Here is a 27,867-nt window from a genome sequence, read left to right as displayed (position 1 = left end):
AACATGAGTACTTAAGAGAATTTTCCTGAAAACTTTATTTCATTTCTTCCTTTCCTCCAGTAAGGAAGCTATCAACTACTTTCTAAGAATCTACAGGAGTCCTCAGTTTAGATCAAGTGCAAACTCCTCTTCCCTAGAATTCCAGGCCCTCTGTTAATTGATCTTTTCCTACTGTGATAGAAGACATGGACTGTTTTCATTATTAATGTTGTTTCTTGGCTACATGAGCATACATTAACATCTTTGGCAACAGTACCCTGATATCCTTTTCAGCTGTGTCTCTTCCGTGATGCACCGTCTTGGAACTGTAATTCAAAGTACCCTGTCATCTAGTAGCTGAGGAGTGGGCATGTTCTCTAAGCCAATTGGATTCTGAATATTAATTCAGGTGAAGCAAGAGACGAAGAACATTTGGAACTGATAGATCCTACCAGAGATGCCCAGGCATCATGATGAAGGGGTTTGTGCTCTTGGGACCAGAATTGTTCTAGTTCCTGTCTACTTATGAATCTGATTCCTGTCCATTTTAGGAACCGTCCAACAATCTTAATTAGCTTAAAGCAAATTCCCTTTTCCTTTAAACTTGTGAGAATCAGATCAGGGTTTTAGAGGCGAGAAGCTGTAATTCTTATGCTGTCCATGTAGTTCTCACAGAATGGTCCCTGGACTAGATTCATCAGACTCACTGGTACTTGTTTGAATTGCGAATTTTGAGGCCTCATCTCATACCTCCAGAACCGGAAGCAATGGGAGTGTGATCCAGCAGTATGTATTTTTAAAGTCTTACCAGTAATTGTGATGATGGCTGATGTCTGAGAAGTGCTGTATTGTCCAGTAAAACCCCCATTTCCAGCCTAGACCCTCTGTTCTTACCAAAACCATGGGTCCTGACTAGCATCTTGCTGTTGGGGGTCAGCTTCTCTGTCCTCATGTTCCTGATTCTAAGAAACATCTCCAGGCCTGATTCTTAGTACAGCAAGCTGAGAATGTGGCACACTGGACATGTTTGTTCAAATGATGAGCCAAACAGAAACAGTCTCCCTGCTCTTCTCAACCAAAGCCCAGACTTCCATGTACTCTAAAAGTATCACTTCATTCCTGAAGTTTGTCATGACTAATGCTACGATAAAGTGACAGTAATGAATAACAGCTTCGAGTCATTTAACAATTTATAGTTTCCTAAATGCTCCCACCACATTATGTCATTTATTTTTCACAACAATCCTGTGAAGCAGGCATTACTACTACTCTTCTATCAGATGAAGAAAGTGAGAGTCAAAGACAGTAAGAAGCCTGCTCACAGCCAACAGTTAGTAGGTAGCAAAGCAAACACTCGAATTATAGATATTTTGACTCTAGGACCCCTGTTTCATAAGTTTGATTTCACTATTGATTGATTGATCAATTGATTGAGAGAGAGAGAGAGAAAGAGAGACAGAGAGAGAGCGAGCACACACACACAAGTACATGAGCAGAGAAAGGCCAGAGGGAGAGGGAGACGGAGAATCCCAAGCAGGTTCCATGCTCTCAGTACGGAGCCCCACGCAGGGCTCAATATCATGAACTGTAAGGTCATGACTTGAGCTGAAATCAAGAGTCAGATACTTAACTGACTGAGCCACCCAGACAGCCCTAATTTTACTTTTTTTCACTTTTAATTCAGAATTTTTGCTGAATATGTATGCACATACACATAAGCCAGTGTGTCAACAAATTGGTTTTTATGATCTTTTAACTTTATTGTACTCTATCGACCTCATGGCTGTTAATCACCCTGAGGGACTTTGGTAGTAGGATCTAATGGTGCCCTACCTGAAGCCAATGAGGAATGGGGAAATTCTTGCCCTATGAGCCATTCTTTTAGAGGCAGACATGTTTATCAAAATGGAAGATCCCTCAGTGATTATTTATGAACACAACATGGCTCCATGTGTGATAAGTCTCAGGAATATTTTTATTGCATTAGTTGATTATATTTTACTCAACCCCTCTCTACAGTCTACCTTCTTTGGTTAGTTTGTCTGGAATGGATGACTATTTGGCCCCTCATTTGAACCCTGTATGTGGTTATTCCATGGTTCATCTCCTATATGCTTGATCTGGAGAGGTTAAAAGAGAAGAATAACAGAGGCTTTCAAATCCCATTGGTGAGTGTTACTGCCAAACTTCTCTGAGGACTTGGAAGAGGAAAGGGTTTGGGCTCTCATTTCATACCAGCAAGTTGCTCATAACTTAGAATTGGTGCTCTCTGAACTGTGAGCCATTTAGCAGACCTGGCTCAGTAATACGTGGCTAAATAGCTAATTTCTAGCATACTGACAAGGCAATATTCAAAATAAAACTTTGGAACTCTATCAGGATCTTATTAAACTTATCTCTCTCTCTTTTTTTTTTTTAAATTTTGCCTAGAAATCCAAGGCACAATAAATTACTGCGGGAGGCACTAATCTTAGCTGTTGGATCTCCTAGTGAGGGCAGATGCAGGCACATAGACCTATGGCATGAATTTGGTCAATCACATCTTCCAAGCCTAGATTCTGGCCAACACCCAGGAGGTTCACTTTCTCCTCAACCAGATTTGCATGCTGTTTCTTCATTTTCTATAGATGATGACTAAGTTTAAGCTGAATAAACACCCAAACCACCCTAGCTCTTTAGGACCATTGCATGTGCCTGATCTTTGTCTAGCCACCTAACTGGACACAGAGTATAGTCCTTTCACTTTTTTTGTGAATATTTATTAGTTACCTATGCATTTCTTCAAGTACTTATTTTGGTGCCTTACTTGATAATCACAGGCTTCTCACACCAACATTTTATTAAAGGAATGTACAAATTTTAGAGTCCCAAATATTCTAGTACAGATCATTATTATAATCTCCATCTGCTTGTCAAAAAAATCAAATTAAAGTGGCACCTGGGTGGCTCAGGAAGTTAAGTGTCTGATCCCAGCTCAGACTCAGGTAATGATCCCAGGGTCATGGGATCAAGCCCTGTGTCAGGCTCCACTCAGAGTGTGGAGCCTGCTTAGGATTCTCTTTCTCCCTCTCTCTCTGCCCTTTCCCAACTCTCTCTCTCTCTCTCTCTCTCAAAACAAATAAATACACATTTTAAAAACTTAAAAAAATCAAACGAGAATAGTGCAAGATTATTCACAGCATCTTCCCCCTGTTGATTCTGAGCTGCATTAACCTAGCCATTAATGCTCACACAGAACTCATTCTATACTATTGCTAAAAGAATCTAATACAAGTAATATTTTAATCATTTTTTTCTTAAGAATTAAAATCACTTAATGAGTGAGTATCATGAGTATCATGCCCTCCCATTGTAGAGAAAAGAAAGATAAGCTATTGTTATAGATCATGAGGGCAGTTTAAAAGGTCCTATTATCTGTTTCCTGCCAGAGACAAGGGTAGTAATGGAGAACTAGGCACTGGGCTTGAAGGACCTGACAAAGGTTCCGCAAGTTCTGTTCTTCTTATTTGGGGTAAGAAGCTAATAACATTACTTAGCTTCACAGGGTGCTTTAAGAAGGTACAAATGTGTGAAGTGGGGTGATACACATAAAATAGCAACGTGCCTGACACATACAAAGGTTCAAAAAATTTATTAAAAGTTATTACAAAATGAACTGTTTCAGTAAAACTGATCCACAATTTTTATAGGGTTGTGGTTAATAACCTTATGGAACAAAGTACCTCATATTAGCCTACATTCAGTTTATTTTATAGGAAGTTAAAGAGAAAATTACTTTCTGAAGACAATCTTATATCCTATCAACATTTATTCAGCTCATTTCTTCCCCTGGTGAATGTCTTTTTAAGCCTTTGGTAGAAACATCTCCTTGTAATTTTTCTGTTTCTCTGTCTTTATCCAACATGATAAATATCTTAATAGTAGAGCCTGCATCTAATTCATGGTGTCTTCCCCATAGTATGTTCTCAATAAGTATGTGCTAAATGACTCAGTCAGTCAGTCAATGAGTGAATGGATGAATGAAAGTGGCAGAAAGTGGCAGATACTTCTTTCAATTCAAAAAGTATCATTTCAGGGCCCACAATTTCCAAAAGCAGATATCAGTTCTAGCCCCAGCCTACCTGGCCATTTCTACCAGAGAGCTCTGTGCTTAACTGTACTCTAGGGTCTAACCTGGAGTGTCACTCGATATCTCGCTTTAAAAAGCTTGGATGAGAGAAAGTATATCACAGGGTAGTGCCTGAAATATAGTTCATGTTTTCTTTTACAGAGCTACCCTAAAATTCTTCAAGTAAATGAGGTCAGCAGAGAGCCAAATCCTAGACTGTATCAAGTTGCCCTAGAATTGCTTTCATTGAATGTGGGAGAAGTGGTTTGACATGATGCTAATGACTTAGTTTTGGAAGATTTATAAAATGTCCCATTCCATAGAGTATCACCAGAAACACAGGTAACACAATGGCACTAAATTCATATCTTTCATTAATCGCTATGAATGTAAATGGACTAAATGCTCTAATAAAAAGATATTGGTTGTCAGAATGGATAAAAAAAACAAGATGCATCTATATGCTGACTATAAGAGACTCATTTTAGGCCTAAAGACACCTGCAGATTGAAGGTGAGGGGTTGGAACACCATCTATCATGCTAACGGACATTAAAAGAAAGCTGAAGTAGCCATACTTCTATCAGACAAACTATCTTTTATTTATTTTTATTTTTTTAATGTTTTATTTATTTTTGAGAGACAGAGAGACAGAGTGTGAGCAGGAAAGGGTCAGAGAGAGAAGGAAACACAGAATCTGAAGTAGGCTCCAGGCTCTGAGTTTTTAGCACAGAGCCCAATGCAGGGCTTAAACTAATGAACCACAAGATCATGACCTGTGCTGAAGTTGGGCACTTAACTGACTGAGCCACTTGGGTGCCCCAGACAAACTAGATTTTAAAACAATGACTGTAGGTAGAGATGAAGAAGGGCATTATATCATAAAGAGGCATATCCATCAAGAAGATCTAACAATTGTATATATTTATGCCCCCAACCTGAAACACCAAATACATAAATTAATTACTAACAAACATAAACAAACTCATTGATAATAATACAATAATAGTAGGGGACTTTTATTCCCCACTTACAACAACGGACAGGTCATCTAAGCAGAAAATCAACAAGAAAATAATGGCTTTGAATGACACAATGCCCCATACACAAAAATAAATTCAAGATGGATGAAAGAAGTAAATGTGAGACAGGAAACCATCAAAATCCTAGAGAACAAAGGCAGCAACCTTTTGACCTCAGCCACGGCAACCTCTTACTAGACACATCACCAAAGGCAAGGGAAACAAAAGCAAACATGAACTGTTATGACTTCATCAAGATAAAAAGCTTCTGCACAGGGAAGGAAACAATCAACACAACTAAAAGGCAGACTATAGAATGGGAGAAAATATTTGCAAATGACATATCTGATAAAGGGTTAGTATCCAAAATCTATAAAGAACTTATCAAACTCAACACCCAAAAGACAAAAACAAATAGCCCAGTGAATAAATGGGCAGAAGACATGAATAGACACTTTTCCAAAGAAGACATCCAGATGGCTAACAGACACATGAAAAGATGCTCAACATCACTCATCATCAAGGGAATACAGATCAAGACCATGATGAGATACCTCCTCACACCTGTCAGAATGGCTAAAATTAACAACACAAGAAACAACAGGTATTGGCAAGGATGCAGAGAAACAGGAACCCTCTTGCACTGTTGGTGGAGATGCAAACTGATACAGTAACTCTGTAAAACAGTATGGAGTCTCCTCAAAAAACTAAAAATGTAACTACCCTGCGATCCAGCAATCGCACTATTAGGTATTTACTCAAAGGATACAAGAATATAGATTTAAAGGGATACATGCACCCCAATGTTTATAGAAGCATTATCAACAACAGCCAAACTATGGAGAGAGCCCAAATATCCATAAACAGTAAGTGTATAAAGAAGATGTGTGTGTGTGTGTGTGTGTGTGTATAAAGTATTACTTGGCAGTCAAAAAGAATGAAATCTTTCTATTTACAATGATGTGGATAGAGATAGAATGTATTGTGCTAAGTGAACAAGTCAATCAGAGAAAGGCAAATACCATATAATTTCAGTCATATGTGGAATTTAAGAAACAAAACAGATAAACATATGGGAAGCGTGGGGGAGGAAGAGAATAGAGGAAAACAAATCCCAAGAGACTCTTAATGACAGAGAACAAACTATAGGTTGACAGAAGGAGGTGGGTGGGAGATGGGATAAATGAGTGATGGGTACAAAGGAGGGCACCTGTTGTGATGAGCAGTGGGTATTGTATGTAAGTGATGAATCACTGAATTCTACACCTGAAACCAATATTGCAATAGACATTAACCAAATAAAATTTAAATTAAAAAAAAGAAAAATAAAGAAAATTGTCCTATCAAGTTTATTATTACTTGGTGTCAGACTGTTATTGAGGACATTTATTATTATATCAGAGAGTATGCCTTTCTGCTGTATGAATACTGGTATTTCACTAAGCACTGGGCTTGCTTTTACTCCATGGATCTTGTTTCTATAATGGTTATTTTAACTACCAAGAAAGTCTAGGGTCAAGTTATTTGTGCCTCATCTCTAACAAGTATTTAGGTAGGATGTCAGGACATGAACAATGTGAACCAAACTTCTCACTTGCCCCATCTTATTGTCTTGCCTTTAAATTCATTTAACTACATCTTTCAAATTTATTTTAGTGGCCTCTAATTTAATATATTTACCTTTTCAAGCTATTCTAAGTTTTTTCTGATATGCATGTTTACCAAGATAAATCAATGGATCATAAAGGAAGTAATCAGACTGATTGCAGAGTTGGCTCCATTGACTACACCGATCCAATAATATAAGTATTTTACTTAAATCTCTCAATGACTGCTTATTAACAATAACAGGGTATTGGCCATCATGTCAAGAAAGGACCTTGACCAGATCCCTACCACTTTTCTTTTGATGGTTTAACCTCCTGACCTTGTCCCCTGCCTTCTACTGACAATTGACATTCAGCAAGGACATGCTTTGAGGATCCGGGATTCACTCAAGATTCTCCTAGGTTCTAGGTTCCATCCCTTCCCAAGGTGGACCCTTCCCTGTGCTTCACCCCTTCCCAAGGTGGACCCTTCCCTGTGCTTCACCCACTGCATGCCTTTCAAAACCTGGGGTGCATCTCCCTCAAGTGACATGCTTCTCTTGACTCCTCAGGCAGAAACTGTCTTTTCTTCCAGTGCATATTCTACCGATCTTTTCTTTACTCTCTATTCCACCGTAATAGTTGAGTCCCCAAGTTCTGAGACTTGGCTTTAGTCTCACATAGTTCTTGATACAAAGTAAGTGTTCAGTAAATGCCTTGTTAAACAAATGACCAAGTAAATAAGAGAATCTATCTATGTGTATATGATAGTTGCTTCTCTATGTGCATTTTAGAAAACAAATGAAACAACAGCAAATTAAGCATGCTCCTCTAGTTGGCAGCAAATCATCTAGAAAAGATTCTAAGAAATTATTTATTAATAATATTACCCTATTTTCAAAAGGCAAGAAACAAAAACAAAAAATGTATCTCAAATGGATACGAATATTAAACTTTATGTTCTCCTGATATAATTTTATACTGTTATTAAACATTAACGATAATGTTTAATTTATACTTATTTATTTATACTCTATTTAACTTCAGTAAGAATTTGAGGTGGCCTATAATAAATGTATGTATGAAACAGATGTATTTTAAGTACATAAATAACTATAAATGAGAACATATTGAAATAAAATAGCAATGAAAGGAGAAAAAGTAGAACCTGCAAGTTTAAGTCATAACTTTCCATAGAGTATACTTGAAAGAAATATAACTATGCTGGTCTTAATGGTAAAGGCAAAATGGAGAAAATAACAGATGAGTAGTTCTTACTGTATTGGTGGAGGAGATATTACTAATTATTTTCTAGTGAGCTAATTCTGAAACGAGACTTTATGTTGGATTTCATGTAGGGAATACTGAGAGAGATAGTTAGGAGGCAAAAAATATCAGTAATCTCAAATCAACAAATGCAGTTATAAATTTTATGTGACTGTTTCTATGACCCACATCAAAAGAAGCCAAGGATATAACATGTAAATGGTTCAAGTAGTCTCTCCTCATTGTAGTTATAGTCTAGTTGGTATTGTGTGTTTTCTAAATCCCCAGCTATTTCTGATAATCCAGCAGTAACATACAACTACATTCAAAGGCCAAATAAGTAAAGCAAAAGAGGGAGTATGGCCAGAACAAGTCATGTGTGTCTGCAGGGTGCATATCATACATAAGAAGGAGAATAAAGCTCAACTTACCAAGTTTTTCAGAAGATGAAAGTCTAGATTTTTGTGGGAAAATTTTCCACTTGTAAATGTTGGCAACTAATTAAAATAAAATAGACTACTTTGTGTGGCAAATGAAACAGATTTATAGGTATCCTAAGTATGAACCTTACCTTGGATTTTGACTTTAAACAACTCTTTTCTTACATCTTTTCTATAATTTGAAAGATGTTCCCTACAGAGGACATGATTGTGTGGTGACTGTAGGTGGGAAGGAGTTAGTTTGTTTTTGTAGTTGTTGTTTTAACTACTCAAATTTTATTACAACAATGCTACCTGTTGTCACAAATAGACCCCAGAATTTCAGTGGCTTAGCACAAGAGAAATTTCTTGCCTATTCAAGTTACATTCTATTGTGAGTACTCTTTTTGGTATGTAGGCTCTGCTCATTCATTGTTTTTCAGGGTCACTTGTTGAAAGACTGATGAAGCCCCTGACATCTTCCACATGTAGATTCTGATTACGATTTGGGATCGTCTCTATTCTAGTGGGCCAGAAGGGAGGAGATCATGGAGGTGTGTGCTTCAGAAGCTTATAATGGTCTACAGAGTAATCCCACCCCCACCCCCACCCCGCCCCTATCTTGTGGAGGATATGTTTAAAGACCACCCCCCCTCCCCACCGTAGATGCCTGAAATCACAGATAGTAATGAACTCTATATATACCACGTGTTTTTCTAATACGTACATACCTATGATAAAGTTTAATTTATAAATTAGGCATAGCAAGAGATAAACAACTAAATAGTTGTTAAATATTGATATTGTTAAATAGTTGATAAATAACTAATATTTAATAACTAATAAATAACTAATATTAACTAATAACTAATAATAACTAATAACTAAATATTGTTAAATAGTTGATAAATAACTAATAGTAAGAACAAGTGCAATAATATAATAAAAGTTATGTAAATATGGTTTCTCTTTCCCTCTCTCTCTCTCTCAAAATGCCTTATGGTACTGTACTCCCTCTTCTTGTAATGATGTGAGCTGATAAAATGCCTCCATGATGAGATGAAGTGAAGTAAAAGGACATGGGCATTGTGATGTAATGTCAGGTTCCTCCTGACCTTCTGACAATATGTCAGAAGGAGGATCAGCTGCTTTGAGACCATGGGTGGCCACAGGTGACAGAAACCATGGAAAACAAAACCACAGATACGGGGGAACTACAAAACTGCAAGTGGTGTACCTCACTTCTGCTCACGTTCATTGGCTAATGCTTAGTTGTGAGGCCACAGTAATTGCAGGGGATGCCAGGAAAGGTAGTCTGGCTGTACACCCAGGAAGAAGTGGGAGGTATGGATCAGATTCTGCCACACCAGTGTTTAAGTCATTTGTCTTCACCTGGATCTGTAAGTATTTATAATTGGACCCCAGAGGAATCAGATTTGGTTCATTATTATTACTACTACCACTACTATCACCAACCCGGGTAAAAGTTGAGATTAAAGTTTATGCAATAAATACCAGACAATCAAAAAGTCTGAAAAGAAGGTACAATTTGCCTCCGTGTCTAATTTCACGATGTTCAATGTACAAAATACAACTTTTTTTTTTTTTTTTTTTTTTTTGCTTAAATAAAATCAAGTCTGATTCAGGCCCCTACTGTGATTGTTAGCCAGAAATTTGGTCTCCATTATTGTTAGGAAGAATGGTCTTCTTTCCTCCCTGAGGTTTGCACAGGTACCCCAAGGATTTTACTATCCAAAGTGGAGAGGGGACTGACACTATATTCTAGTGCATTGTGGCTGCTATTTTTCTGTTCTGAATGCCTATGGACCCATTCAAAGACCTATGGTTCTTGTCGTTCAGTGCTAAGTTTTAACAGAAGATTTGTGGGAACTCTTGTGCTATATATAGCACTCAGGGCCAAGTCTCCCTTGGCACACCTGCCTATTTGAGGTCATATTACCCAAAGGACCTAGGTAGAAGTGGAGTACTCTCCCTGCCATCTGAAGAACACCCAATACCTCACCCTCTTTGTTTTGGATGAATCAACTTCCTGCTCTCAGGTTTGTTTATTTTCTTTTCCATTTCAAAGCACCAGATTCCACTCCTTTTCTACTTGAGATATTTTTAGGTTCTTTTATTAATGAGACCAGGCTTCTTAACCAAAAGCTTTCCAGATGCTCAAAACTTCATCAATGCATGTTAACTTCCTCTCTTTCTATAGTGATCAAGGGTATTGTCGGTGTTGGCATAGTGGTGACTTCTCTTTATGAGACTGAATGAATTTTCAGTTTGGATTTATTGAAATTTATAGACTATCTAAGAGTTATAGGGAAATGTATATTTGGATAGTTAAGTAGAAAAGTCGTGAATTGTGTAGTTCACTTTGTTGCTAAATGTGAAGAAGTATGATGATTACTAATTAAAATAAAATCTGAACTGTTAACTGTAGCTGTTAGCACTGAAATTGATTTTGACTATTCATTCGTATCTCAGATAGTTTCTAATCCCCGAGATTAGTCTTTCAACATTCCTAGGTATACTAGGCATTAACATCCAAAAGAGAAAATGTGAGCTCTCACACCAATCATGAGGTGTGATAGAGTCACCAGCAAGGTCTAAGAAGAGAGAGAGAGAGAGAGACAGAGACAGAGAGAGAGAGAGAGAGAGAGAGGATAAGCACCCATGCTTCTCTCCTCAACTTCTCCTTTACATGACCCACACACTCCTCCTCCCTCCAATAAATTGGGTATGTTGGCTAAATATTCAAGAAATGCTTAAGCATCACCTGCTTCTGTAAGGACTTTTTCCCACTGCACAATCAGAACAGACTACCTGGGATTAGGACACCACTCTATTAGCTTTCTAGTCATGTTACCTTGGGTAAGTTGCTTGATCTCCATGAGTCTCAACTCCTACCACTTCAAAAGGGTTATAATAAATGAACCTAGCTCATGAAATTGTCGTCAGGATTAATAGAGTTAGTGTCATATTTAGAAAATTCTTAGATCAGTAACTGCCATGCTGTAAATTTTATATAAGTGCTTGCTAACTAACAAAACACAACAAAAACAACACCAGCATCAAAAAATGAAAACAAAAAACAAAACCCAGCGAACATTCTTCTGGCTTCTTCAGTGCTAAATTTTAATGGCATTCTTGGTGGGAAAATTCAGCATCCTGTTTAGCTATAAAATGGAATAATCATAGAACCCAACTTAATAGGGTTATTGAGAGGACAAAATAAGTTGATAAAAGAAAAGGACTTAGAATTGTGCCTATGGCATAGCCCACCCTCATTAAGGTTGACGTTAATTACTGCACCTGCTCTTGCTGATTATCCTATCATTACTTGCAATATATGCTTTTGACATTTATCTAACAGTACCAGAATCCATTTTGTTGAGTTTAACTCTTAAGTACTCCATGGTATTCACAATAAATATATGTCTCTGTTGACCCAAAGAAGTGTTAATGCATATAAGAACTTTTTCTTGGGGTGCTGGGGTGGCTCATTCGGTTGGCTGAGTGGCCGACTCTTGATTTTGGCTCAGGTCATCATCCCAGGGTCATGGGATGGAGCCCTGTGACAGACTCTGTGCTGAGCATGGAGCCTGCTTAAGATGCTCTCTCCCCCTGTGCCCTACCTCCGCACATGCACACGTGTGTGTGTGTGTGTGTGTGTGTGTGTGTGTGCATGTCCATGAAAAAAAGAACTTATTCTTACAAGGACTTGTGAGAACTTATTCTTTGTGCATGAGGAGGGCATGTAGGAGACCCTCTTCATGCGCCTAGAGAAGCCCAGAGGAACTAATACAGACATTTCTGTTCATCATTGCTTGAGCAAGAACACAGTGATTGTGTTAGGCAGATGTCAATGCCACAGGGAATGGAAAACTACTGCTGAGAAGTTTTGCAACTGGAAAAGATCATCTATGAAGCTTAGAGGCGATTCTGACCACACTCTTGTCCCTCCACCTTTGACTTTCTAACCTTTACTTTCTCAGCCCCCAAGGAAATGCCATCCTACCTGATTCTGTCCAATTCTTGCTTGACCCCTTAAGGAAAAAATCCCAACTGGGAGTTTTGAGTATGCATATTCCTCCTGTGTAGTGCTAAATGAAATGCAACTGGTTTAGCCAAAGTTTCTTTGACATTCATTTTTGGATGCACATTTCTGGAAACATTAATGTAAATCTAGTGGGAAAACCAGTGGAGGGGAGAGGAGAGTCAGTGAGCACACACCTTTTTGATGTTATATTCTTTACTTTCCTGATTTCACCAGTTGGCCTTGTTTTAGTCTGTCCTTATTCTGTTTAGCCTTCCCTTTCTCAGAAACTGCCAAGAATTCCTCTAGAACAGAAGCACCCACAATTGAGTTGAATGAGAAACCTCAGAATTATTAACAATTTACTTTTTAAACATAAATTTTAATATAGTTTCCTAGAAATTACTGATGATGTCAATAGCCTATTTTGAAAAATAAAAAAGGGAAGTTGTTTCTAATTTTAAGTGGTAATTAAAGTAACTGCTTATGTGCAGATGTTTATCATTCGTAATGTTTCACATATAAATAATTTTATCTTTTGCCCAATCTCTTCCCTTTGTTTTAAATGTCATTAATTGAGAGCTGACATAAACCCCACTGGGAGATTGCAGGGAAGAAAAAATGTCCAGGAGAGTTCTCTTTAGCCTTTATAAATGAAAAGGTATTGTCATAGCCTTGGAACCTGTAACAACAATTAGCAACCATATAAATAAATGATTTACACAGACTCATCTAAATGGGTGTGATTTCTCCAAGAAGGATAACCAGGCCACAGAGTTTCTAAATGGTTTAGGTATGAGTCATTTCAAAAATGAAACCTAAAATAATAACTCCACACCTTTTAAACTTTTTTCATTAAAAATGTATGGCAATATTGTGTTACAGGATCTAAGGAGGACTTGAGCTTCTCATAGAAAGGATACAACTAAGTCACAAGACTTCAGGAAGAGGTTAGGGAATATAAAACCATAAGAAATAGTTATTAATTGTTCATTCTTCAACTATTTTTGTTAATCGTACAAGCCAGTCTCATATGCTTCGGGCTTCATAGGTGCAGGGAGCCCTGGTTGCGAATTGTTATGGTTTGTCCTCATGGAAGAACTGGTTAAGAGGAAGGATTCAGAGAAGCAGGAGGAGGAGGCTTGGCGATCAAACAGGGAGGCTTTTGCTGGCCTTGGGGAAAATGCATCATACACCAGGGTAGAAGTGGGGGCCAGAACAATGCATACAGTCAGACTGGAAACTCTGAGGATGGAATAGGTGGAAATGAGAATGGGAGGCATTATTTTGCTTTGCAGAATTGCTAATGAGAATACAACTAGATGTTTACATTAAGTGTTAAAAACAAGTTATGTCCAGCTTGAGCTCATGGGAATGTTTCCCCCTCAACAGTATTCCATGCCTGAAACACACTCATCCCCAGAGATAGAGCTCATGCAGTAACCAAAGTAATTAAAGAGCTGGATCACGGTAACCCTTAAAGGGCCGCTATGTTCAGCTAGTCACTGTTGTAGATAAAAGTTACCCTGGATGGAAACCTAGGATTGAAGTGGATTTTAGCCTGACCAACTAGCATGTTAAATGCTCAGAGATGTATGATTTGGACAAGGTCAAAGTTTAGTTGATGAGGGACTCAGAGGATGCTTCCATGACCTCTCCAAAAGTGTGCTCCCTAGGGCATTAATTTGCCATTTGGCCATAGATCTTAGGATAAGTAAGAACTTAGTCTTCAAAATGACTTCCTAGCAAATTGATCTTTTGCTGGTCGGTTTCAAGTCTGACCCCTTTGGAAATTCATGCCAATGAGATCACATGCTACTTGGCTCCTACTGCTCTCCCATTTATGTCTTATGTTATCTGTGTGGCCTCAAACAGAATTAAGGATAAACAACCATATTCAAAATCTTCTTTAAGTATGGCAAATTCATTTTATTAAGATGCTTTCATTTTGATTCCTCTTCATGGATGGGTTTTTATTTGTTTTATTTTTATGTCTGAGACCATGATCTGAGAAAACTTTTAGCCTAAAAACATAATTTCCTACAGCCTTATGAATAAATATTATGACAACAGGGTCTCTCTTTTCGCAATGCCCACATGTCACCCTAAAAATGCATGGTAGTAAGACTTCAGGCTAGTGTTTCTCACTCTGAAATGGTATGTTCACAGGTGTATTCTTAGGCTCATATGGTATATGCATATGCCATGTGCCTTGGAAGCTATTGTATCATCATCTTCAATATATTTTAGGAAGAGCTGATTGATATTTTTGACATTTTCTGTGGACTGTCACACATGCCAAAGCAAAATAAACCTAAGGTAGATAAAGGGAAAATACCAGAACATCAACTGAAATACTACCTTCCTCCTCCTGGATTTCATTTCTGAATGCCTTAAGAGACTCCAAAGGTGGTACATAAGGCTAGATCAGTGCAGTAGTCCATTTGAGGATGGAGGGGGGTGGAGAGATAATGAGGTTTAACATAATTTCCATATACTGACAGGTTCCTGCATGGAATTTACCTTTAGCATCACAAAAACTATGTCCTTATAGGCCTTCTACATTGCCCACTGGAGTCTGGGGAGTGTCTATATAGAAAAGTATAAGAAGGAATTTGTCAAAATCAATGGTTCAGCATATTCTTATCAGATGTTATTAACTGCAAAACATGTCCATACAAAGTTCAAAAATCACAGATTTATATTTTTTCTCAAAACTTTCCATCCATCATTGATGCTCAGATATAGCAATTAGACAATGCATTTTAAGGCCATTGTGGTACATTCCATATGTGTTTGAGAAAGGTAGTGGGTCAAGGAGGGTGATTAAGAGATAAGACAACCTGAACTTATAAGCCTGATGGACTGGGCAAAGAAATCATGATTCAGAGTTAGTGGTCAGCTGAGAGTATCTCAGAAATCAATATACTGTTGTGTGGATTAATACTTTACTAGTGTCAAACATCACAATCACAATCATTCAGATTGCACCTGTGAAATTTTTTATATTCTGAGAGATAAAGAGTATTTGTCAACTTAAGCCATGCAAACAAGGGCTTTTCTGCAAAAGAGGTCTGTCATGGCCCTAAAGCTAATCAGTGAATTAGGGGGCAATCTTCTCCTAACAGTTCAACACCAACAGGGTTTCTAAGGTAGAGTCCTGTGATAGCAATCCTACTCTCATTTAACAGAAACACATTCTAATGAATTTAAGCAAAAAAAGAATTAACTGAAGATCAGGAGTAACTCCCAAGACTCTCCGGAAGGTTCTCTCCAGAGGACCAGGCTTGGAAACTAAAGTTGGGGATGATGCTCTAATCGTACCACAGAACTGTCCCAGTGGAAGTGTCCACCACTGCATCACCCCACCTAGTAACTCTGAGGCCAGCCCTAGAAGCTTCCAGTAGAACCTCCTTCTGTACAGGATATTTCTGCTGTGAGTGGAGGGCATCTGAAACGGTTCTGACATGAATTGTGGCATGAATGCTTCTAACTGGTGAAGAGGAGGTCTCAAGTCTGACTTGAGGGTGCAAGGAAAGTGGCAAGAGAATTTTAGATTTCCAGCTTGAGGTGAGGACCCATAAAGTTGGGAAACTTCTACCCTAAGGAAATTGTTCAAAATGCCTGGAAGGCAAAAAGAATAGCACAACACCTGCCAAACCCAGAATCTGGGTCCTTCGGCGGGCTTAACTAGGTCAGCTGTTGGTTCTGAGACACAAAGAAATTGAGGGAGATTCAACCATAGCCTGGGAAAAGTGATTGAGTTACTCCTTGCTGTTTGTTTCTTTAAATCTTGTCCTTTGCTATGCCTGAATTTAATCTGTTAAAGAAAGGCAACAGTATGATATTATCAGTTATTTATATTAATTTAGTAGTTACCAGTTTGGTAACAGCCCTAAAAAGAGATGAGGTACTGATTCATGCTACAAGAAGGATGAACTTTGAAAACACTATGCTCAATGACAAATGAGCCAAGAATATACACTGCAGGAAAAGACAGTTTCTTCAAAAAATGGTGCTGGGAAAGATAGACAACTACATGTAAAAGAATGAAACTGGACCACTTTCTAACACCATACCTACACAAAAAAAACTCAAAATGGATTCAAGACCTAAATTCCTGAGAGATCTGGAATTCGTAAAAATCCTAGAAGAGGACACAGGCAGTAATTCCTCTGACATTGGCCACAGCAACATTTTTGTAGATATGTCTCCTAAGGCAAGGAAACAAAAGCAAAGGCTACATCAAAATAAAATTTTTTTTGTACAGCAACGGAAACCATCAATGACACAAAATGGCAACCTACTGAATGAAGGTTTGCAAAATCATTTGCAAATAATATATCCTGTAAGGGGTTAATATCTAAAATATATAAAGAATGTATACAACTCAACAGTGAAAAAATAAACAACTAGATGATTAAAAAGCGAGCATGGGTCATGAGGCCAGGAATCACCTCCAGGTCTGCTGTCTGTCCATGTGGCTCGCCTGCCCTCCCAGCATCCCTCACCACTGCAGTCTTAGAACGTGCAGGTGGAGACTATCTCCCCCAGAGATGGGCTACTGTCCCAAAGCATGGCCAGACCTGTGTGGTGCACGACACAGGGATTCTTGAAGATAGAAAGAAATTTGATCCCTTCCAGAACAGAAAGAAGCACTTTAAGTTTATGCTAGGGAAGCAGGAGGTGATCTGAGGCTAGAAAGAAGGCATTGCCCCCGTAAGTATGGGTCAGAGAGCCAAAATATCTCCCCAGACTATGACTACAGTGCTCCTAGGCACCCAGGCATCACCCCACCAAATGCCACTCTTGTTTTTGTCCTTGACATGGAGCTTCTGAAATTGGAATGACAGGAATGGCATCTTCCCTGAGCACCCCATTCTTGGATGTGCCATGGAGGGATGTGGTACCTCCAGAGGTGCACACACAAATCTGCCAGTCGTGTGGAGCTTTTCCTGATTGTTCCACTACATTTCTTTCTTTCTTTCTTTCTTTCTTTCTTTCTTTCTTTCTTTCTTTCTTTCTTTCTTAAATTTTTTTAATGCATGTTTATTTTTGAGACAGAGAGAGAGCATGAGCAGGGGAGGGGCAGAGAGAGAGGGAGACACAGAATCCGAAGCAGGCTCCAGGCTCTGAGCTGTCAGCACAGAGCCCGACGCAGGGCTCGAACCCACGGATGGTGAGATCATGACCTGATCCGAAGTCGGACGCTTAACCGACTGAGCCACTCAGGCGCCCCATCCACTACATTCTTTAGATAAGCATTGATACCGAATGAAAGTGTTCTGTCCCCATCGCTTTGCTCTTTCTCTTTCTCCTCATACGTGTGTTGACCTAAACTATATGCCATGAACCTCAAGTTATTCATTTTATTTCATTTTCTTGTTGGGGTGAAGTTTCAGTTTCAGTCTTTTAGATCTAGGTTTCCATTTAAGTATTAGTCAAGTATTAACAGCACAAGTAATGGGTTAACTTCAGAATAGGAATTGGTGGGGGAAGGAGGATGCAAGAATCTTTATTTTATTTTGTTTTTCTGGGTGAAATTTTTATCTATTATTCATTAAACATTCTTGCTGCTGCCATACAAAGCTGTAGTAGATTTTGAGATGCTGTTGAGGGACAAATTCCTCTTTAAGTTGACAGATGTACATAGGTTGAATTAAAAGCCCTACCCAAAACTGAAGCAGAGAGGGGGAGAGCCTTTGCCTCCATTGCCCCACCCGAGCCTCCCCTTAAACACTCTGCCTTTTTTTCTTTAAAGTTTATTTATTTATTTTGATAGAAAGAGAGAGAGAGATGGAGGCAGGGAGGGGCAAAAAGAAGGAATGAGAGAATTCCAAGCAAGCTCTGTATTCTCAGCTTGGAGCCGGTCATGGGGCTCAATCTCACGGACCATGAGATCATGACCTGAGCCTAAAGCAAGAGTCAGATGCTTAAGTGACTGAGCCATCTAAGTGCCCCAAACGCTCTGCCTTTTGAAGACAGATAGTTCTCACTGCAATGTTGGAAACTACACGGATTTGCACCCTGGCCTGCAGGGAACTCTGAAGCTGCCTTTGTGGCCTCACTTTTTGTTTTATCTCCCACCTTGTGGTTTTTCTAATGGATATTCAGGACTTTTGTAATCTCGTAGCTATCCAAGCTCTGCTTCCTAAATTTTAAGAACTTAATCGAAAGTTTAAATTGAAGGTGCTGTTTGTAGACACTTAACACCCGATGAAAGCCCAGCCATCCTGACACACCCTTGAGTGTTGTCTTGAGAAAATGATGCTGGTCATCACAGCTTCAGTATCTCCTGGTTTTTGATATTCAGCTCCCCCTGCTGATTTCAGTGTTTCTTGGCTTTTCCTCCCCCTCTCAACACTTTGCTCTCCCTTGTAATGATTTGGTGAGGAAAATTTTTGCTGCCTACCTCCCACACCCACCTCCCTGAACTACACACGAGTTTCAAGTTTTAATTACCACTATAAAAGTGCTTTATTCTGCTTTTCTCAAAAACAAACCAAAAAACAAACAAACAAGCAAAAAAACCTGGGCAGAGGCCCTAAACACACATTTTGCCAGAGAACACATAGAGATGGCCAAGAGACACATGAAAAGATGCATAACATCACCAATCATGAGGGAAATCCAAACAAAAACCACGAGATATCACATTATACTTGTCAGACTGGCTAAAATCAAAAAGACAAGAAATAACAAGTGTTGGTGAGGATGTGGAGGAAAACGAACGCTCATACACTGTTGGCGGTAATATAAATTAGCATAGCCACTGTTGAAAACAATATGGAGATTCCTTGAAAAACTAAAAATAGAGATACCATATAACCCAATAATTCTACTAATGAGTATTTACTCAAAGAAAACAAAAACAGTAATTCAAAAAGATTTATGCATGCCAATGTTTATTACAGCATTGTTCATGATAGCTAAGATATAGAGGCAACCTAAGTGTCCACTGATATATGTCTCTCTCTCTCTCTTTCTCCCTCCCTCCCTCCCTCTGTCTCTGTCTCTCTCTCTCTCACACACACACACATGCACACACACACAATGGAATATTACACAGCTATAAGAAAGGATGATGGATGGACGGGTGTTGTGCTAAGTGAAATAAGTCAGACCGAGACAACTACCATGTGATTTTACTTACATGTGTAATCTAAAAAGCAAAACAAATGAGTAAACAAAGAAAAAGCAGAATCAGACCTATAAACACAGAGAACAAACTGATAAGTGTCCAGAGGGAAGGGAAACAGGGTGATGGGCAAAATAGCTGCAGGAGAGTTGGAGATACTGACTTCCCACTCCGGAATGGGTAAGTCATGGGAATAAAAGGCACAGCATAAAGAATGTACTCAATGACACTGTCATAGTCTTGGGTGGGGCAGATGGTAGTTACACTTGTGGTGAGCCCAACATAATGTAAAGGGCTATGTACTGACATCATCCTACATATAACCCAAATTCAGAACCACTGCTTTAAGAAAGAGGCTAACCATACCTAGGATATATTGCACATTATGCCATATGGGATGATGGCAATCATCAAAAATTACTGTAAGAACTCAGAGGAACCATCCCTTACCCAGGCTGGAGATGAGGATTCCTCAGGGAAGCCTTCAGGCATGGCGTGATAGCTGAGTTGACGATTCCAATATGGGGAAGTGAATGACGATTCCAAAATGGCCAAGTGAAAATGGAGGTGAGCACGAGAGAGATCTAAGCAGAGGGAGCAGCCTATTCAGAGGCAAGGAGAGGTGAAAGATCCTGAGTGTTATCTTGAGGAAAGGAATAAGTCAAAGAGTACAAGACACATGTCATCTATTTTGTAGCCAGTGACAGCCACCAGAAGTTTCCTCTGAAACCAACTGGAGCTGGAAGTACCAGCACTTTCAGTCACAGCATCTTCTGATTTTCTTGCATTTGAGCAAAGGTGGCAATATCCTACCACTTTGCGTATGAACTAACAGTGGAAAGGGACAATCCAGCAGTGCTGGGCTGTTCCAGGGAGGTTATTAGCAGTTGCAAGGCATCCTGGAGTTGTTTGTTTTGTAAAATAGTTAATACGCATCTACTCGTCTCGGTGCAGGTGCACAGCCACTTTTCCAGAACTGTTTAAGCCCATGGCACCAGGTAAAAATCCTCTACTGTCCCTAAATAAAGTAACCACTGAACAGCAGGAAGGGAATAAACTAGGCAATTACTAGAAAACAAACTGAAAAGGAGTTTCCTACAGAGCAAGAGGTGTCTCTTTCTTTCTTATCGTCAAAAGAACTTTGGGAGTTGGAGAGTTACCACCTAATTATGTCAACAGACCCTGCCTTTAGGGCTCGGCCCTGGACTCTTAGTATCTTTCAAGTGTGATTGCTATACAAATACAGGTGGTTCTCAGGTAGGGTAAACAATGCGCGTGTTATTTCCAGAGGAATATTTGAAGTTGCAGGGAGATTGCCTTTATCTCACGTGGTGTAGTCATTGGTATGATAATCCATATTCTCTTTTATTGAGGCTGGGTGGTCACTTCTATAACGTAACTTTAAAGATCTGAAGTGGAAGAAGCTTACTTCTTGGCAAATATTTAACTCTACAGTGAAAGTTAGCAAAGGATCCAGGCCTTCTGATGGTTGTTTCTTTTTAGATATATTCATAGTATGTGTATATTGTATACGGCCTCATGCCCGCTGATACCTTTTCACAAAGACGTTTACTCTCTGCTTGGATCCCCAGAACTTATAGGGAGATTCAACAGCTGGTCTAAGAGTGAAAAGTCACTGGTGTCACACCTGGAGTATGTGGAACGATGGTTAGGCTCCAGTTCCTCAGCACAGATGAATAGTCCATTGTCTATGAGGTGTTTATACTCAGTCGGGCAACCTTCATCTCCATTTTCTGGGAAACTTTTATCCTTTTTTGTTTTTACAAAATATTTTAAATATTTTTTATTTCACATGTATATGTACACACACACACACACACACACACACACACACGTCAGGCAGGCAAAGGACTTCTTGCAGTGTTGAAGGATACTGAGGGCTAGTGGCGTGCTAGTGAATGTTTAACAACCAGCTCCCTGGAGTTCTGGAGGAACCCTGATTCCCAGTGCTGGCCTATCTCAGTGGTTTACTTCCTCCCGCCATGGCCCTTTTTAAGCTACTGCTGTTAGATCAACCAGCTCCCAACTTTCCTGAAATTCTGACAACTTGCTCTCACATGCCTGTATGAGCTGCCTCCACAATGTCACAGACGGAGGCTATGGTACTGAGAGTAGAAAGGGCTGTGGCTTGTATAGGGCATCCTGGGGCTGTTAGAGAGATTCATTTAAAGACCAGCCTCTTTTTTAAGAAATCCAAAGAGTTATCTTAACTCCTTTTCTTGATCCACAGTTGACAAAAGATTGGAGAACTCATTTTTCTAATGATCTCATGAATCTCTTCTAAATTCTGCAATAAATGTGGAGTTGGCAAACAGGTTTTCACAGACTTGATGTGTTTATCTCCATTTTATTAGTGTTGAATCTAACTTTGTCCAAGAATCCCACAGTAGGTCATAAAACCCAGCTCAAATTGATTGTCCCTGACATCTGGAATTTGGAGTTACCGAGAAGAAAGAACGTGAGAGATCAAATACCTACTGAGGTGGTCCTCAAGTCCACTGATGTCTGAAGAAGCTTTTCTAATGGGTGACAAGTTTTCTCGATGGCAGAATGCAACTGCCAGAAAAGCCTTCAGATACAAGATGATACTCAGAAACCATGGAACCGAAGGGCTAACAGTCAATTATGAATCTTTCTGTTAACTTAATTTTAAGATAATAAGTATTTCCTAAGCTCTCTTGGCTGCCTTGGTTTCAAAGGACAGTAGGATGATTTAAAGGCATTAAAATCCAGAGACAAGTCAATCATTACTAGATGCTGGCATGTGCCAGAGGCACCTGTGAAACAATTGTCTTGTTACTTTTTCCTTAAAGACCAAAGACAACATTCTAGACTTGGGAGGACCCTGCCTTGGAAAGATAATCAAGAAACAATGACTGACAACTGTTTGTCCTTCTCAGAGTGAAGAACTTTCACTTTGTGCTTGGATACATTAATTAGTTTCGGTTACACCCTTTGCAAAAAGCCCTTTCCATCTGTTACTCACCCATGGGGCCCAAACAACCCACAGGGCTGAAGAAATTGAAAGAGACCAGATAAACTTAAAACCTCTGCTTAAGGCCTCATTCATTTATTTCCAAAATATTTACAGGATACCTGTGGTGGGACGAAGCAGTAAACAAAACAGACAACATCCTGCCCTCATGGAACTTATATTCTAGTGGGGCAGGAAATACGCCAAGCAGATAAACTAGCCAATATATAAAGTAACAGAGGGTGAAAAAGCTAAAGAGACAAACAGAATATGAAAAGGGGATAGGGATCCTAGGAGAGAGGTTTTATTTTATACAGAGTGACAGGAGAAGGCCTTACTTGGTAAGATGTCATCAGGGCAGAGACAGCAGGTGATGAGCTCTGGGACTGTCTGGGAAAGGACACTCTACTAGAGGCTCCAGGAAGTGACAAGGCCACATGACTGGTTTCAGAGCACAGACCTCTACAGATGAAAAGTTCTGAAGCGTGACAGATAAAATGGCCCTCAAGTGTGAAGTGCTCCTGCAGAGTCAGAGAATGTTCAAACTCCCTTAGGTCTCCAAGCACAGTGAATGACATTTTCAGGTTTAGACTATGTCTGTGGTGCATGCTGGATGCTTTCCTTGGTGCTGGGCTGGAAGGTAAAATTTCCAAGGAGAGGGGAAGCCAGTGCCCGTCAATATTCCTCAATAAGTTCCCAAATCCAGCAAAACCCCTTGCCTATCGGCTCTGCATGGCCATAGAAAAACCCAGGCACACCTGCCCTCCCCAAAAGGTGTCTATTATGGTGTTTGGTTGGTTTATACTTGTCCTCTGGGTAGTTCCTGACAGCAATAGTAGATGGTAATCTGATCATACAGATGTCTCTCTCACATTTTGTTTGGGCAAAGTCAGTCTTTTCAAATCTGTGGATACAGTTGATGTTGAAAAAGCCTTGGGCTGTTTGCAACCACACCTCTTTCCCCCTACCATCTGCCAAGGTCTTTGGTCAGAAAGAGTCCCTTTGTTTTTTATTACTGAGTGCCAGGTTGGTTGATCCATATGCCCTTGGGAGAGTCGAGAAGTCTCCATTAGGCCACCTTAGTATTGAAATTCACATTCTGCTGTGTCCTTAACATATTCTTCTTCCCTCTACTTATTTTCCCAATCCCATACGAAATATGATTTTCCTAATGAACCAGCCTCTTTCCACTACATGGATTAAAGGCTACAAGCCTATATTTGTCTAACTTTGCCCCATGTTAGCCAACAAATTCTTTTAATTCTTTAAGTCTCTGCTTTATTTCTCAGTCAATGAGCTTGTAGGATTGCTCTCATTAGGTCCATCCCCAGAGCTCCATTCTCTCTCTGACCACCAGGGTCACCCTGAGAGTCCTTCTTATACATTCCAAATAGGTCACAGGATTTTCCCCAATGCCCCTTTACAATTATGTTTCAGAGGTTTTATTAAAATTGGTGAAAGGCATTCCTTTCCAACTGTGCCCACACAAAAGAATCATTATTGATTTGACCCTCAGTTGCCAACCAGCCAATATTTTCTTTGCTGATGGAAATCATGGGCATTTCCAAAATTCTGACTCCTTGTGCCCCTCAGCACATCAGGCCAACCAGGTTGTCAAACTAGCTGTGTATACCTCCACCCAAGAGCAAGATACCTAACCATAATCACACTCCGGAAAGAAATGAGAGCAAACTAATGGAAGACTAAAGACTTCTATTCCTATCCTTTACTCTTTGAGAAGTAGTAGTAACACCTAAAAAAGCCTATCTTCAAGGACATTTCCAAGGCCAGGAGCTCTGCCTCACTTAAGAAAATAACTAGCAGCTATAGTTTTCTTTGAAACATTAACAATAATATCAACAACTTCCTTCATAGCCACTCAAAAGGAAAGGATAGGGAGAATAACATAACCTTTAAGTTTTCATTGAGAAAGGTACTGGAATTGCTCAATGCCCCATGACATTCATCTGAATGGATCCTGTCTAAGGGTGCCAGCTGGAGGAAATATTATTTATAAAAGCAAACAAGCAACATTCAGTAAGGAAGCAGAACCTGTGAAGTAATGTGGAAAATTTTTATTTCAAAATTCCCATTCTCAATGCTTTCCTCACTGGGGGGTTCATATAAATTAAACTGGTTTTGTTTGAATACTTCCTCAACTCCCCAAATCCTTCACTCAATTCAGCTCTTTCTGAACACTTTTCTCATGGAATTTCACAGACCCTAGGACAAAAATACTGTTGCCTAGATTTTGGGCACCATTTAATTTCACCACTGTCTTAGATCGATTAAGATGATATCCAAGTCTGCATTAGGAAATCTATTGTGATTCATGGAGACAGACCCTTGTGTGCTCTGTAGAATAAGGGGTCACCTCATTACTCACCTGCCTTCTCTCCTCCTGCTGCCATGGGAGATGCTGTCCTCCAGTTAGGGTCACTTCCTCAATGAAAAGAGAATGTTCAGGAAGTCACAGAGGTCCTTATGAAATAGCCTATTTTTTCACCACCTATGTTGAGATAAATGAGGTTGTGTTAATGCCAAATCTTTGAAGCCAAACATTTATTTCCAGAGAAACAATGAATGTTTTCATGAGAAGGTTTTAATATGGGAGAGGATAAGTTTGGTAGTTTTTCAAGCACATGAGGGTGTTCTTTCAGATAATCTGGAGATTTGGACAGGAACACCACAACAGAGCTGTCCAGCTCTTTGACCAGATTTTGATACTCTTATAAAACTAAAAATGGGGTGCCTGGGTGGCTCACTTGGTTAAGCATCTGACTTTTTTTTAATGTTTGAGAGAAAGAGAAAGAGAGAGAGAGAGCGCACACACACAGGAAGAAGGGGCAGAAGGAGAGAGAGAGAGAGAATCCCAAGAAGACTTCATGCTCAGCCTGACCACGCTGGCCAACCAGGCTCCCCACACATCCAACTCTTGATTTTGCCTCAGGTCATAATCTCATAATCATGGGATCCAACCCCATGTCAGGTTTCACACTAATAGTGTAGAACCTGCTTGGAGTTCTTTTCTCTCTCTCTCTCTCTCTGTGCCCTTCCCTTGCTTGCATGTACTCTAAATAAACAAACAAATAAGCAAACAAACTTTAAAAAAAAAACCTAAAAATCAAAGTACCTTCATTTTGAGCTCTTCATTAGCTTGAAAAGCCTTATGGAGGATTGACTAAAAATGTTAGTCCCTCGGAAAGGGATTGCTAATAGCACTCACCTCTGTTTTATCTACTAAAACTCATTCCCAGTTCAGAACGAATATAAAAACCCTCATTGGCATCAGAGTAACGGTTCAGAGACACAGCCCAGAAGCCAACAAGTCATATTAGTGGTAACTCTTTCTAAAACATAAAGAGTACTGCCTTTGAAATAAAATGTGTACCTGAAACTCTGAGCAGAAACACACGTCATCACCTCCTCATCAGTCATAAATGGGGATTTCCAGGGTCAGCAGGACACTTAGAGGCCATCCGGTACAAAGTCCATGCTCTTGAAGGATCCCATTCCAGTCCTTGAAGGATGACCAGATATGCTTCAATAGGCTTGTCTCTATTCAATAGGCTGGTGCTCAGCAGTTCAGCAGCCCTTCAACTCAAAGTCAAAGAAGCTACAGCTGTTGCCCAAAGGAATGGCTCACACCCCCAGGTGCTTTGGGGAGGACCTTCTGGTGGGCTTCCAAGTGATCCAAAAATAGAAATCCTTTCTTTCATTTGCAAAATGTGTAATTCTATATATATTCACCTTTACATAGAACTATGATTTTTCACTAGTTAAATAAAAAATGAGTTATTATAGATAACTAATATTAGCAGTTCATAAACTCAACTCAGCACATTGGTATAATTTAAGAAAGGAGGTGAGGCACCTGGGTGGCTCAGTTTGCTGAGCATCCAACTCTTGAATTTGGCTCAGGTCATGATCCCAGGGGCGTGAAATGGAGCCCGGCCGGTTTTACGCTGAGCGTGCGTGGAACCTGCTTAAGATTCTCTCTCTCTCTCTCTCTCTCTCTCTCTGCCCCTCTCTCCCACCTCTCTAGAAAATGAAATAAAATAAATAAAAAAAATAATTTAAGAAAGGAGGTACTTTATAAGTAGTCTGTTACTGGAAAGCTACTGGTATGCATGAAAACAGGATGCTTTGTCTTCAGAACTTTGTTAATCTTGTGGCTGATTTTTGGTTTTTGATGGTTGCTTTTTTTTTTTTTTTGCTTTGTACTTATAAACTGATATTGATTTATCTTTATCATTTTCAATTTACTGAACATTTTTTTGGTTATTGAAGATCATTTGGTTGGAGATAATTTGCTTATTATTTGATAACAAGTATTTGCATTAGTGGTATTTTTGGCTTACAATATCTTTTAAAGAGATAGTTACTAAAATATGTGCAAGTTAAGGTTTAAATAAGAATCATCCAGGTCACTAATGCTAAAGAAGATGGATATAACCCGCACACCACAACTTTAGCCAACATTCACCAAATGGCTAATAACATACACATTGTTTGGTAGATGCACTAATTGAATTTATACAGATGAGTGAGTTTCAATATACTATCAAGATAAATGTGATAAAATGGATTTTTTATTTTGTTTAGGGGGCATTGTTTTACAGCACACATGTATAAGCTCAAGCTGAAAATTGTTCTTTTTTTGTTAGCAAGGAGTTATTTTCAGTTGAAAAGGAGGAAGCAACCAGGTAGATGGACTAGAAATTTTAGCTTTTCTCTATCCTCCATCACTAAAGTGGGCCATGATTAAAAAAAAAAAGGGGGAAGAACCACTTTTCTGAATCACTTCTTTCAACCACAGCACACCCTGAAATGTATTAAAGTCACAGACGTGTAACCATGAGCCTTTTCCTTTTTTATCAAGGACATCATCAGATTGCCAAAGAGCATTTTAGCATAGGTGAAATCAAATAAGTTGCAAAATTCTTCTCTTCTTTTGGTTGCCCTGTGACCAACCTGTGTGTCTTCTGAAAGTCATTCTCCTTGGGGAGTTTTGGCCCATAGTAATCATTTTTTTTAGCACAGTTGACACACAATGTGACATTAGTTTAAGGCATACAACATATTTGTCCAACAAGTTTAAACATTATGCTATGCTATGCTTACCACAAGTATACCTCCCATATGTCACCATCCATTGCTATTACGATATTACTGACTATATTGTCTATGCTGTGTCTTTTATGCCTGTGACTTAGCCATTCCATACCTAGAAGCCTGAAACTGCCACTCCTCTTCACTTCTTTTTGCCCACCCTCCTACCACCATCACCTCTGGCAACCATCAGTTTGT

At 39.3% G+C, this 27,867-nt stretch overlaps 1 protein-coding gene, 1 long non-coding RNA gene and 1 pseudogene across 2 annotated transcripts in view; 2 read left to right on the top strand and 1 right to left on the bottom strand.

Annotated features, from left to right (window-relative positions):
• Positions 1–27,867, top strand: part of CCDC192 (coiled-coil domain containing 192) — a 211,634-nt gene that overhangs the window by 65,747 nt on the left and 118,020 nt on the right. The gene's annotated exons all lie outside the window — the stretch shown is intronic.
• Positions 1–27,867, bottom strand: part of LOC109250929 (uncharacterized) — a 268,707-nt gene that overhangs the window by 238,139 nt on the left and 2,701 nt on the right. Inside the window, exons 2-3 of the long non-coding RNA XR_008423902.1 lie at positions 25,949–26,077; positions 24,944–25,066 (exon numbers count right to left, since the gene is read on the bottom strand). This is a non-coding gene — a long non-coding RNA (uncharacterized LOC109250929). The remainder of the gene's footprint in view (positions 1–24,943; positions 25,067–25,948; positions 26,078–27,867) is intronic.
• LOC109250922 (peptidyl-prolyl cis-trans isomerase FKBP1A-like) lies at positions 16,723–17,473 on the top strand (annotated as a pseudogene).

The sequence above is a fragment of the Panthera pardus genome, unplaced genomic scaffold (genome assembly GCF_024362965.1).
Source record: "Panthera pardus isolate Hobbes unplaced genomic scaffold, ASM2436296v1 HiC_scaffold_2, whole genome shotgun sequence".
NCBI classification, from domain to species: Eukaryota; Metazoa; Chordata; class Mammalia; order Carnivora; family Felidae; genus Panthera; species Panthera pardus.
Note: the sequence above shows the minus strand (reverse complement) of the source record. Positions and strands in the feature narration are given on the sequence as shown.